This window comes from Sturnira hondurensis, unplaced genomic scaffold (genome assembly GCF_014824575.4).
Source record: "Sturnira hondurensis isolate 20B ecotype Veracruz unplaced genomic scaffold, ASM1482457v3 Scaffold0022319, whole genome shotgun sequence".
In the NCBI taxonomy this organism is placed as follows: domain Eukaryota; kingdom Metazoa; phylum Chordata; class Mammalia; order Chiroptera; family Phyllostomidae; genus Sturnira; species Sturnira hondurensis.
Window position 1 is genome coordinate 4730887 of NW_028094950.1, and position 13850 is coordinate 4744736.

Sequence of the window (13850 nt, forward strand, 5' to 3'; positions counted from 1 at the left end):
TGTTCATTGCTCTTAATAGCTCAATTCGTTATCCGGAGGTTCCATCAGGAATGGGATTACTACTGTTCAGAGACTAAAAGTGGTTTATGAACCACTGATTTCTCATGAAAGGAATGATAGTAACTATAATTTATTTTACAGTTTTAATCATGAGGCATTATATTCTTTACATATATAGCTTCTATTTTCTGTTCAAGAATCCTGTGAACTACTATTTTTAATGGAAACCGAGGCTGAGAGGGTGAACAACTTATTCAAGGTCACAGAACTAATAAACTGGGACTGGAGATTTTTATCTAAGTATATCTAGCTTGAAAACTCTAGTTTACATTTATTCTCATTTCTTTTGAGCCAGCTGAAACACTGGTAAGGGCTGAGAAATTTTTCCCCATTCACAAACTAAAAATGAGGAAAGATTAAACTGATGGTTTTCATGTCACTATGAGAAAAGAATACCTTTAGAAACATTTAAAAGAAAACTAACAATTTTATTAAAAAATTAACCTTATTTTGCAGTCATTTTTCAGTTTTCATAAAATTTCCCATATGGCCAAGAAAGCAAGCACTAAGCACCTTATGTATACATTTTAAAAACACTTGAACTTCTGCAATAAACAAAATTGATAGTCTTCCATTAACCCGTAGAATCAAATGTCAAAGAATTCCAACAAACTGAAGTTGCTAATTGAGTCAGACTTCTGCAGCATTATTTGATATGTTAAAAAGAAACTATTATGTTAATAAGCATGTCAACTTTATTGATAATGCTTAACGGACCTCCAATGGGACATGTCACTGGTAATTTAAGATTATATTTCAAGAAGTCAGCAGTTAGCACACTAATCATAAATTAATAAAACCAGTGCAAAATATAAAACACCAGAAATTCCTGTAGAATCAGAGTCTACTATTTTGAGAAAACTTCAATTGCTATAAACATTCTGAAATACGAAACAGCAGAAATATTAAGGTCTAGTTGTTTGAATTAGAAAAAAAAATTCATCTAGCCTCCAAAGCACATTTAACATGCTAATGACTTGCAAAAAAATGTGTTTACATTAAGCTCCTCAAAAGTCCATAGACTTTCAGAGCTTAAGAGATAATAAATACAATTCAAAGAAAGGAGAAAAAAGTACCCTTAAAGTGACAAATTTCTATTTTCAGGAAGTCCCTATAGGAGCAAGAATAAAAAAATAGGATTTGTTCTATAGATCTATAATAATTGTACACAAATTTAACTGATTGGTGAGTACATTGCCTTTTATGAGCAATACTTCATAAAAATGAAGTCTTTGTTAATTAAGAGAGATCTACTTTCTATAAAAAGTCCAGCAATTATTGTTAGATATATTGAGCTTGAAGGCACTGGTGTATGAGAGCACTCTAAGCCCTAAGTGTAATTTAGAACAAAAGAAAATAGATTGTTCACCTGGAAATAATGCAACAAATGGTTAGAAATACAGCACATTGTCTTCTAAGAAATAAAAAATTGGTGGCTACACAGCAGGTCGTCTGTGTTGGAACTGCAGTGAAGTAAGGCAGTCGCGAAACCCAGAGCAAGCCGAAGAGTCATAACAAATCACCTGCCTTCCATGCTTTAAGGTAGCTGATCAGGGTATAGAACATCTCTTTCATGTATTCACAGGCACCTTGTTATTAAAGTGTCAAACCTCTTTGAGGATTCTTCAGTAATTTGCGATTGCATTTCTGTTTCATTCATTAAGTAGTTCCCTAAGGCACCCCATTTGTGAAGTTCTCAGTGAATCAAGCTGTGAGCAACTCAAACTATTTTGATTCACTTAAGGGAACATAAGTTATCTTTAGAAACCAACCATAAACGAGAAATGTGGTTTTATGGTTAATCCCTTCAATTGTGAACATGTTAAAATAATTCCATGGCTCAAGAGACCCATCATCTAAAAGAGTGGTACACATAGCGACCATAGTCTAGGTTGACATCGCCTCTTTGAATTATTAGTGTTGACTCTAGAGAAGAGGTAAAAATAATCTGTCGTTTTACTTAGTAAGAGATTACAAGGAGGATGTTCATGTAAGTGGGGTAAAAAAGTACTCTTAAAGGTATTAACATAGTGCTTTATCTCTTTACTGAAAATAAATTATAAAATAATCTTTAGTCTAGCTTTTCCTTTTAGTAACAAAGATATTTACAGCAACGTTAATTGCTCAAGTGCTTTTTAATTTCTTGATATAATTAACAAGTTACGTACAACTGATTCTTGTTAGAACAAATATTTAGTTGACAAATATTATAGTGTATTTACTATAAAAGAGATTATACAGATATTGGGGAAATATGAAAAAGGTCATTGAAATCTCAGCTCTTGTGGACTGTGTTCTCATATGGTACATATATCTTTAAGATAAAAATGCTCCTTAATGTACTTTTTTTTATATACTGGAAGGACAGTCTCAGTAATTTACATGGATCTCTTCTGGCTCATATACTCTATTAGTTATGTGTATTAATCACTGGCATAATAGAAATATCAATCATTTATTAATTTATCTTTATATCATTTGATACTTTAGCAAATGTAATATATTTATATCTACTACATACAACTAAAATGGACATTGTTAATTTCAATCTTAGATTAACTGAACATGATTCCTTCTAAAAAAGAACCTTCCTATCTTCCTAAATAATCACTAGTCTTAGGAATATAGAACTCCCTCAACACACAAAAAAAGGCCTTTAGAGTGACATTAAAATATATTGCCCTTGTGAATTAAGAAACCATGTATTTGATCTTAATGTTATACTGTCATTCCGTTGAACTCTCCTCAGAGCTTCTCAGCAATGTTTGGAATCCATAGCCGTTTGCAACCCAAACAGAAAGCCTATAGCTTCCCCAGGACAGCATTTCTAATCAAGTTAGCCTGTTGCAGAATGAGATCCATAGCCTAGCAAATCAAAGCAGGGCACGTAACAGCTACGAGTCTCTGCTGTCTGTAGAGGCAACCTGGTGTTCAGAATAATCCTGGAATGCTTCTTTTCCGAATGGAACAGCAAGACCAGGTGACATGTGATGCAAGAGCAGTTGTTAGGAACAGACTACGCAAGAGAGAGCTCTTTCCAATTGAGTCAAGTTTTGCCATGAGGGGAGGGGTTAAATTAACTTGTTAAATGGTGAACCTGTTGAGAAACTCATCACCTTGCTTCCTCAACATCTTCCAAGGGTATTTAGCCACTGTCTCAAATGAGACAGACACGCAGACTCTGTCTTCCTCTAGTTCCTCTAATGCCTCGGCTTCTGAGGTAAGAATTCCTGGCATTTCCCTCAAGGGGACATTTGTGGTTGGTTTGGATTATCTTTCTCAGTATCTGAGAGATTACATTTTTGGAGAAGGAACAGGAAGACCTGGGTTACTTTAAAAATGTCTGGAGCTTTATGACATAGACACTCAGGAAATTTTCATGGAAGAAAGGGGAACAATAGAGAAAACAAGTGAAGGAAAGGGAGAAAAAAAGGAGCAAAGAGAAGGGTAACTCAGGCAGGTATTGTTGTCTGCGTTGCAATCCCTCTCCAGCAAGACAGAGAATAGGGCTGTATGAGAAGAGCCCCACAAGCCCTTTGCAGGCCCTAAAGGGTTTTAAAAGCTGAACTGCTGGCCTCCACAGGGTCTGGTCAGGTTGAGCCAGTCAAGCATCCTTCTCTCAATCTTCTTCTCCCCCTCCCCCTCCCCTTCTCTGAAGGTGGCTTCATCTGGAAGATTTCCAGGAAGGCCAGAGACAGGCATCTTGGATCTGGATTCTGCCTTCTAGGAGGCAGAGGAGAGCTGGCAGAGCCCACGGTGTGTTCACACTGCAGCTTCCTCACTCCACAATGTCCCAGTGCCTGTAGCTGCAGCAGTTCAGGAGGAGGCAAGAAGGTAGAAGAATGGGCATGGGGCCTGCAGTGTCTCTGAAGGCGGGGTTCCCTGAACCCTTCTGGGAACACAGCAGAGAGGGGATAGAGATGGGGCTGGGCAGTCCTCAGACAGGAGCTGACGATCAGACTGGTTTGCCTGCTCTTTCAAAACACTCCGAAAAGCTGAAGAAATTAACTAAGGTACAGAAGAGGCCAGGAAGGCCAGATTAAACATGTAAGAGGTGGGCCTATTAGAGGTGAGTGGCAATGGAAAAGAAATAAAGAGGCCCTACAAGTAAGGAGAGGCAGAGAGGTGCTATGGTGTGAAAGGGAACTCTTGGGACCCTCTCAAAAGATGTTTTGGGAGCAAAGAATGATGTATTTCAAGAATCCAGCAATGTCACAGAGGATGCTAAAAGTGCTGAGAGAAGGGTCCATTTCCATTCAACATTACTTTCTAATTGTTTATTTCATGAACCAGAAGTTAATGGACTTTTCCCTTGCTCATGGCTCTGGGCCTCAGTTCCTCATTTGGACTGGATGCTTTTGAAGGTCTAGGCCAGATGTGACCCTCTATAACTGTCAGCCTGTGAACCAGGGGATCTGAGACCAAATGTCTGTGAACTTTAATTCCAGACACTCTCCCCCTTCTTCTTCCCCCACCCATGATCAGTGCAGTGCACACCTGCACTACTCGTGGAGCTGATTCAACTCTCAGTGGTGACAAGGAATATGGACCAACTGTGACAAATGATTGATCCTTCTGCCCTGACTAAGGAAGGGAAGAACAGAAAGGCAGTATAATTTATACTTTGATTTTCCAAGGAGAAGATATTCTCAAATTTTCTATTTAAAATTTCATCCATTTAAATAAATTATAAATTCCTTTGAGTAAGTTCTAAATAGTTGGACTGGCAAAAGGGCAAAGAGCCCTATAATGAGCTGCCCTATTTCGGGAAAATTTTATTTTATTTTATCCCAGAAATTGGATCTGCCCTTTTTTGTGGCAATCCAGCACACGCTGGCCATGCTCTTTCTTTCCTTGTCTGCCTGCCTCGTTCCATTCTGCCCACCTGCTTCAGTGCAGCATTTTCTGGGGTTGTTAAACACCCAAGCTCAATGTGTGTGCACTCATGGGTAACATGTTCAGTAATGTAGAATCCCTCCCCCTCCCCACACACCACCACCACTCACACATGTAGGCACTTTTGATGGTAGTGGAGATAAAATGTGTTTTCATAAGAGTTTCCTTTTTAATTTGACTTAACCTGAAAATTTGTAATTAAAATAATAATAATAATAATAATAGTGATGCTCTAATAAGCAGATATACATCTCCCTTGCTCCTCTTTGTCTTAAAGTGGGATGTGAAACACAGATAGTATGTACTTGCATTCTACACCCACTGCATTTCCATTTCATGTTAGTCTCCAAAATATGGACAGGAGGGCAACTCTGGAAAAATGGATTCCCACTCTTGCATCTCCCTGGGCGCTGATATGGGCAATGCTGCGATGAGCACTTGCAGGGAGCATCGCCGGTTCCTCTGGCGGCCTCCCCCCTCCCCATTCACCAGCACCTCACATTTCCACAGGGGGGCTGACCTTGCAAAGACCCTTCTCCCGCTTCTGGGAAGGAGCAATCTATCTCAAAAACACACGCAAGCGCGCGCGCACACACACACACACACACACACACACACACCGACCTTTCCTCCTTTAAAGAAACACTCCTAAATGTAACCCGTCTGGGTGCACATTTCCCAACCCCGTATTCCGGAATGCGAACACGGGGTGCAAAGGCAGGTTACTAGTTTGGATCTGACTCCCCATTCAGCCGCTCTGTGTCTCAGACTCTGTTCAAAATAGACGGCTGACTGTGCGGTGGAACATCTGTCCCTTTTCTGCCCACTCACCATCGTGACGAAAAATCAAAAAGGAAACATCATCCACTCGTCTTTAAATACTGAGAGAAATGTGCTTATTTTGCCTCGAGCTGCGTGGTTCTAAACACTAACATCCCGCTCGGAAATCAACCCTGCGCTCCACACCATCTCGTCCACTCAGGTTTACTTAGCAAACACCTTCACGGCTATTCCACGGTGAGAAAAACGCTGCACCAACCCTACGAATGACAGGTTGCGACTTGACTGCAACCGCTCAGTAGTTTTATCAGCATCCGGAAAACTTCACCATCAGTCGATTAGTTTTAAATATCTGTAAGGAAATCCTCCTATTTATAGGCTTGAACTACAAAATCACCTCTGTTTCACCTTTCTTAAATCTAGCCAAAGATAACCTCCCCCCCACCCTAAACATACCGTATGTAAACACTCCCCCTTCCCCCACCCCATTATTCCCAAAAGTCCCCCATGGACTAACAGCACATTCAGACGGCCAGTATTAACCAAGCAACTGTCACCAAGCATGTAGACGCATCTATATGCAAAGCAAAGTATGTGACATTAACCAAGGCATCTTTCAGACAATTGGCTTCACTACACATGCAGACTGCAACGAATATTGTTTTTCTACTTACAGTTATAGCGCTGTGCACGGCCACCTAACGAAAATGACAACACTCAACAGTTCTTTATATATATTTAAATCGGGCAAACAGTTAAGCTGTCTCTGTGCGTGGTTTTCTCACGCTCTTTTTTATCCTCTGGCGCTCTAGGTTGCTTAAATCCCTCTTGGATCGCGCCTTCCAAACCCAGCGGCAGCCGCAACACGCTCCGGTAAGTCTCTGCTGCAGACTGGGAATCCCATAGAAAACCTGGGGTCGCTGGAGCTGGGTGCGCAGGCGCGCCAGCCGCCACCTCGCCAGGCACCCCTCCCGCTTTACCTCCCCCGCCCCTCCCACTAACTCGAGAGCGAGTGACCAAAAGCAGCCTGGCATTGGCGCATGCTCAGTTGGAGGGGCTCGGAGTTTCCACCGGTGAATTCCACGTCTCCAGATTTTAGCAGAAACTCAAAAGGAAATTGAATGGGAGAAGATACCCTGGCTACCAGAGCCGCAGCACCTGGAGAGCTCGAGGGCAGGCGACGTGGACTCACCATGCCTGCGGGTGCTCAGGCTGGTGGTGAAGGCAGAGGCCAGAGATGCGGCACAGGGATCCTGCTTTTCCCGCCACTCTCAGCCCTAGAGGGCCCCCAGCCCAGCTTTTGTCAGGCTGCAGGTGGAGGAGAAAACTGCAGAAATCCCTTTCTCTGAAGGAAACGTTCCCAGCAAGCTGAGTCCATCACCTGGGCTCCTGTGAAGGAGCCCTGACGGTGGACATTTGAAATGGGCCATTGTATCCCAGGGTCTGATGCTGGGAGTACTGGGAGCCAGGCCCTGAAGTAGTCCCCCAGTGCCCAGGATGGTCCAGGCCTGGAACGGCTATGGAGAAATGTGCTTTGGAGGGTCCTAGACTTGCCCTGGAGCAAATCATGCCAACCATCAACAAATGTTTAAAAGCGCTCCCTGTGTGCACTTAATAAACACTTATTGAATACGCTTTTAGTGAGACTGAATGGGGGTGCAGGTGGTCGGAAAGCGAAAAGGAGAGGGGATGAATGAATCATCCTTGGAATCCAGGGTGGAGGGCTTGAACTAAGTGATCTTATAAGTTGCCCCCAACTTTTTTTGTCCTTGAACAATGCTAGTTGCCAGCCCTCCTCTGTTCCCCACGGGCCTGCCAAAGCCTAGAAGACTTGGCAAAGAGTAGTGCCCAGTAAATGTTTGGTCAATTCCCTACCCGGAAAAGCAAGATGAATTTGCATACATTTCTGATCTGACCATTTTCCTGAAGTGTATGTGTTTGTACTTTCATTCATTCAAATGTTATTCACGGACCACCTACCTACTCTTCTCTGTTTTGGAGGTAATGCAGTGAACAAAAGCCCTCCTGAGATTTACATTCAGGCGGGACTTCTATTTCAAAGGGAGGGAAGTTCTAGAGACACAGTGAAGATCAAAGATCTCCATTCTCCTTAAACAGAGCTTTCCAGTTCGCCAAGAGCTTTCACACACCTACCTCATCACCTCCAGGAAAATTGCTAAATTAACCTTTCCGCTCTGAGGACACCAAGAGCAACTACGATGGCAAATGGTCTCTAGCCCAGCGGTTTTCAACCTTTTTCACTTGATGACACGAATAAACTAATTACTAAAATTCTGCAGCGTACTAAAAATATATATATTTTACCAATCTGAGAAAAAACAGGTATAATTTTGATTCATTTACACTAGGTTATTGTGTTGGCTGTGTTGTTTTTGTTTTAAATTTGACAAACTAAAAAAAAAATAGGAGGTCAGAACCCCTGACTAAATAGTCATGTATTGCGCGTTTCAAAAATTCTTGAGGCACATTGGTTGAGAATCGCTGCTCCAGACTGACAAACCATCACTACCAGGAGAGGGCTGCAAGCTGGAGTGTCCTGCTTGGAAGAACTTATGGCTACTTAAGTGAAGACCAGGAGAATCACTGCTTCGTGAGTCTGTGGCAGTCAAAAGCTCCAGCTAGGTGAGTGCCTCCCTCGGTGAAGCGGTGGCCTCTCGCATAATGCCAGCCTGGCCGGCACAGAGCCCAGGCACGCACTTCCTCGGGCCAGACTGCCCGGGAAGGTTGCGCAGAGGGGGAGAACGCTCTAGGGACTCCAAGACACAGCTCGCCCAGGTTCCCCTCCTGGTCGGGCTCTCCCGCTCGGTGCTGGTGACCGCGGAAACCCGGAGCGCGGAGTCGCGCGGAGTCACGGGTAACAGGGCGCGCGGCCCGGAGCTCTGCGGCAGCCGAGCACGTTTCGAGTGTGGCAGCGCCAGCCCTGCGCTCCCTGGCCGCAATGCGCACTGCGCAGCGGGGCTCGCCTGGACAGTTCATTCTGTTTCTCTGCATGAACTCGAGTCAAAAGTCAGCCCTGATGAATTGCTTTTGTTGGCGGTGGAGACCTCCAAGGGTTTCAGAGTAATTTCCCGTCTTTTGTCGATTTCTCCTACTAAAGCATTTTACGCTGGGCTCTCCGGTTTCTTTGAGGAGTCTCCGCACTGCAATCTGCGTCGACTGACTGTAGGGGTCACGATGCCATTTCTCTGCTCCGAGGGCTGTACCTGTTTATTGCGCCCTAGAGGTCTCTCGTGGCAATGTTCGGTTTTAGATAAATTTGAACTTGTGTTTAGGAAGAAATGAACACCGATGCTTTTAAACTGTATTCTGGTGTAAGGGAGATCTGATTTAGGTGCGTTCACTTTGGTAAAGCACCTTTGTCTAAATTGGGGAGGCATTTGGGGAGGTTTTGTTTGTTCTGTTTGCACTGAAGAGTTGTTTGGGGTCATGTGATATCTTAATCTTAAGTTTTAATCTCCAGCTATTGTATAACATTATCTTTTTTAAACACTAGTATGTTGTTTTCGTTTAAAAAATTTTTTGAGATGCCCTTCAGTCGAGTTTTGTATGCAGGGGAAGTCACAGTAGGGAAGCCAATTCTGAAAATAGGGAAGGAACGTTATCCTTTAAATTACAGAAAGCCATTGCCCCTTTTGGATGGTAGAGTGAACTTGAAGAGAGGAATGTGGTAGGGATACTAAAAAATAAGGGAGCCCTGTGTTTCTTTCCCCCTTCCGGCATTTACAGATGTCACGGGTGATCACAGTAGAGCAGAAACGTGCTGTGCCTTGGAGTAGAGAGACTGGAATAATGCACCAAGTCACTGAGGAATGCCTCCAGCAGTTGTCCCATTACTTAAAGCCTGGCCCCCAACACTGCAGATCTCTGCATCCTCAGCTTTCCACTCTGGGGATTTTATGAGGGGAGGGGATAAGCCTGGGCAAGGGAAAGGGAGAGAAGGAAGGTCTATGGGAGAAGGGGGGTGGTTTCTCTGGGGTACCTGGTAGAATTCTCACTTGCCCAGAAACAACTGAAGGAGCCATTTACTTTCCTTGGTTGCAAACTGTGTTCTTACCTGAAACCACTTTACTTCCATACCATTCCTTCCCAGATTCAAAAAAAGCAAAACAAAACAACAACAACCAAGAATGACTTTTTAGGTGTATCTGACTTCCTTTAATACTGCCGTCCACTTTAATTGTGGCCTGGCCAAATTGAAAACTGAGAATCCCAGTAAGAGTGCAAAATGCCAGTGGTTATAACAGGTCTAAGCTTGCTGTCTTATGAGCTCATGTTAGACATGCTGTGTGTAAAATATGTGAGCCAAGAAGGGTGGAACTTAAGACATGAGAGCATTTATGAAATTGGAAGAAAAATTAAGTGTTGGAAAGTCATCATTAAAATGAAAGAGACAGGAATTGGAAAAACTGATTTATACTCATTTAAATTCATAAAGAATAATGATAGTAATTTTCTTGTATGGGTAAAGAACCCTTATTTTAAAAAGCTAATACCCACAGAGGAGATGCATTATGTAAGATAATTATGTTTATCCTAATTTTAATCCTATTTTAAAACATATATGGATAGATCAACAAAATAACCTCCTAAAGTCAAACAGGAAGTTATCACCTGGAATAAAATCTTACAGTGGGTTTTCTGACATATAAAGTGTTTCATAAAGTGTTTCATTGTATAATTTTGCACTCCTTCTACGTATTTTTTAAAAAAATAAGTAATAAGATGCAAGACCATGAAGGAGTAATTCCCATGCAATTAGGAGGAGAGCACCAGACAAGAGAGGGATTAAGTCCCATTTCTAATGGACTGGGTTGATCATTTCAACTCCTGATTTATCTCTCTAATCCATGACTGAATCTAAATTAAGTTTGAAAGATCACTTTAACGGTGCCACCAATTTCCCTTAAAGTTTCAGTAATCCACCACAAAAGTTTCTTAAGTCCCTGCTGAATGAATTATTTATTGTCCAAGTTTCTTGGAGTCTCAGAAACAGTCATAGCAAATGCATGGTCTGCAGCCTTAAGAACAGAAAATGTCCTATTCCATTCTCTCTTCTGTGTTTGGGCTTGAACTGTAGATTCATAGCAGTGCCCTGAAGTTGGAAATGTTTGCCACTATTTTTAGTGGCAGCACAACAGAAGTAATGATAGCAGAATTGGACTATGTATGAGCCTATTTCCTTTCTTCAATGACTTTTTAAGTAGTCCTGTATGCTAGGCTGCAGTCTTATTTAGTTGTGTTGCCATTAGCCATTGCAAATAGGATCATGGATTCAAATTCTGGAGTTTATGTATGTTAGAGACCACATGATCTCCAAGAAACTTCAAAAACCCTTCTTTCCCAAAGTAGGTCTTACTGACTTGTTTCTTCCTTCAATACCTATTTTCCTTAATATTGTTCATTTGAATTTTTAATACACTCTCAAACTCAACAGAGAATCGTAGCATAAAATTTAAGAGTAAATTAAAAGAGTGAATTCTACATTCCCTCTGTGACAACCAGCAAAAACAAACTGCACCAAAAGATTTTCAGAATTGAGTTTATATTTTTACCTAGTGCCTGAGGAAAAAAGAGATAGTGGACTTCTTCATTTTTTAGTGTTCTTTCCATATTCCACTTGTAAAGTTCTTTTTACTGTCCTAAGGAGGTTGAAGAAGATAAAAAGAGTGACCATTAATGAGCTGTGATTTATTTTTATTTTTTATTTTAGAATTTAGGTTTAATACCCCTATTATATGTCTCTAGGAGGGTGGATTGTATTTGATTTTTTTAAAAAAGGATTTTATTTATTTATCTTTAGAGATAGAAGAGAGGGAGAGAAACATCAATGTGTGGTTGCCTCTCGGGCACCATCTGCTGGAAACCTGGCCCACAACCCAGGCACGTGCCCTGACTGGGAATCGAACTGGCAGCCCTTGGGTTTCAGGCCAGCACTCAATCTACTGAGCCATACCAGCCAGGGCTAATTTTTTAAAAAGAAGGAAAAAGCTGCTCAAGTAATTAATGGTGGTGTTTAGTAATGGATACAGGTTCAATTCCTTTGATCTCATTCATTATTCATTTATTTAATACCTATTGAGCAACTACTTTGTACCAAAAAGTATACAATCCTATTTATGTGTAAAATAGGTACTAGTAAAACCCACTTCACTTATGAGGAAGAAACTGAGGCAGTGTATGTATTAATAATATCTCCAGATGACTACTTCAGTTGGCCTCGATTTTTCTTCCTCACCTCATTCCAATTAATATTATGATTTTCCTTCCAGAAATTACTGTGTTTTTTATTCACCTAATATACCTATGTAATATAAGTGTTGGATTACATTATAAATCATGGATTACAGTGGGTTTTCTGACATATAAAGTGTTTCATTGTATAATTTTGTACTCCTTCTACGTGGTTTTTTAAAAAATAAGTAATAAGAAGCAAGACCATGAAGGAGTAATTCCCATGCAATTAGGAGGAGAGCACCAGACAAGAGAGGAATTAAGTCCCATTTCTAATGGACTGGGTTGATCAGTGTGAAAAAGGTACTATTATAACCCATTTTATAGTTCAAATTGAAATTACCCTCAAATTTATCTATTAACTTTCCTTAGCATTAGTTTACAATGTTAGTGACATTGCTTTGTCTTTTTTTTTGTATTTTCATGAGTAATTTGATGGACAGTATATCAATCATTGCTCCCCTGTTTCTGTATTAATCTGGAAGAAGCAGTCTATTGTGAGCTTAAAAAAACCTAATTAATAATAAAGTTTCCCGTAATATACCATAAAAAAATGAACTGAACATAGCAGGCCATTACTACTGTCCTTATCCAGCAAATATTTATTGACTATCTCATACTAGAGAATGAAGGTTCAAAGGTTAATAAGACATAGCTTTGCCTATAAAAGGCTTTCATTCATTTCCAGGAGATGTATGAGCAAATACATAATTACAAAACAGTTTGATAAATTCTAAATCCTATTCGAGGCACAAAGTTATGACTGAGTATTTGTGGAAGAATGAACCTAGACTATGAAAGGAGATAATGACTACTAAGCTCAATCTACAGCTTTAGTTGTGCAAATGTTAATGAGTTGATGTCATGTACCCAGAACTTTGCAGCTCTTCTTTAGAACAACTAAAGTGGTTATAATTTAAAATACCATCTTTTATTTTCTTAAGGTATAAAACTCTTCAACATTTTTATAATACTCAATACACTCATAATATTCTCCAACTAGTATCCATAATAAGCCTGTGAGGTAGGTAATTTAAATACTAGTAGCCTAATTTTTCTATTGAGGAAATCAAGCACCAGAAAAATTAAATATCATATCTCACATGATAAGATTCGAATCCATAGGAAAACAAGTCATAATTTTGAAATTGTTTGGACTGGTCAGTGATTAAGAGAACAGTAATGACTTGAAATTCAAAATCCTTTTAAACGACTCATAAAATATTACATTTAAAAAATCTATAAGTCAAAGAAGAGTAAGTTAACTCAAGATACAAAAAAAATGTTTAACTGTTTTGTTTTGTTTTTAAATCACTATTTAGGTAAGAAGATGTGCTGGGTTAAATAGCATTGCCTCAAAAATTCATGTTCATCTAGAACCTGAGACTGTGACCTTATTTGGAAAAAGGTTCTTTGCAGGTTAAGAAGAATCCATAATGGATTACAATGGGTCCTTTATCCAAAACAACTGGTGTCCCTTCCTCTTAGAAAGAGGAAGGACACAGAGACGGAGAGAGACACACACAGGAGGACACCAGGTGACTATGCGGGCAAAAACTGGAGTTATTGCACAAGCCAAAGAATGTCAGAAATTTCCAGCAGCCACCTGCAGCACACGGAGCAGATTGTTCCTCAGAGCCTCCTAAAGGAACCAACCCCAGTGACACCTTGATTTCAGACTTCTGGCCTCCAGGCTGTAGGAAAAGAATCTTCTGTTGTCTTCAGCCTCCCATTCTGTGGTATCTTGTTACAGCAGCCCAGGAAAATTAATATGGAGGATAATTGCACTTAAATACAGCATTTGGCACTTAGGTTTTTAATAAAGAATATTCTGGTAGTGAGATAATAGATAGTTTTCTTTT

General features: G+C 40.6%; 1 protein-coding gene across 1 annotated transcript in view; it reads right to left on the reverse strand.

Moving 5' to 3' along the window:
• VSNL1 (visinin like 1) overlaps window positions 1–6703 on the reverse strand; it is an 81813-nt gene extending 75110 nt beyond the window's left edge. Inside the window, exon 1 of the mRNA XM_037035471.1 lies at window positions 6411–6703. The gene's annotated coding sequence lies outside the window, so the exon portion shown is untranslated. The remainder of the gene's footprint in view (window positions 1–6410) is intronic.
• Between the last annotated feature and the right edge of the window lie 7147 nt (window positions 6704–13850).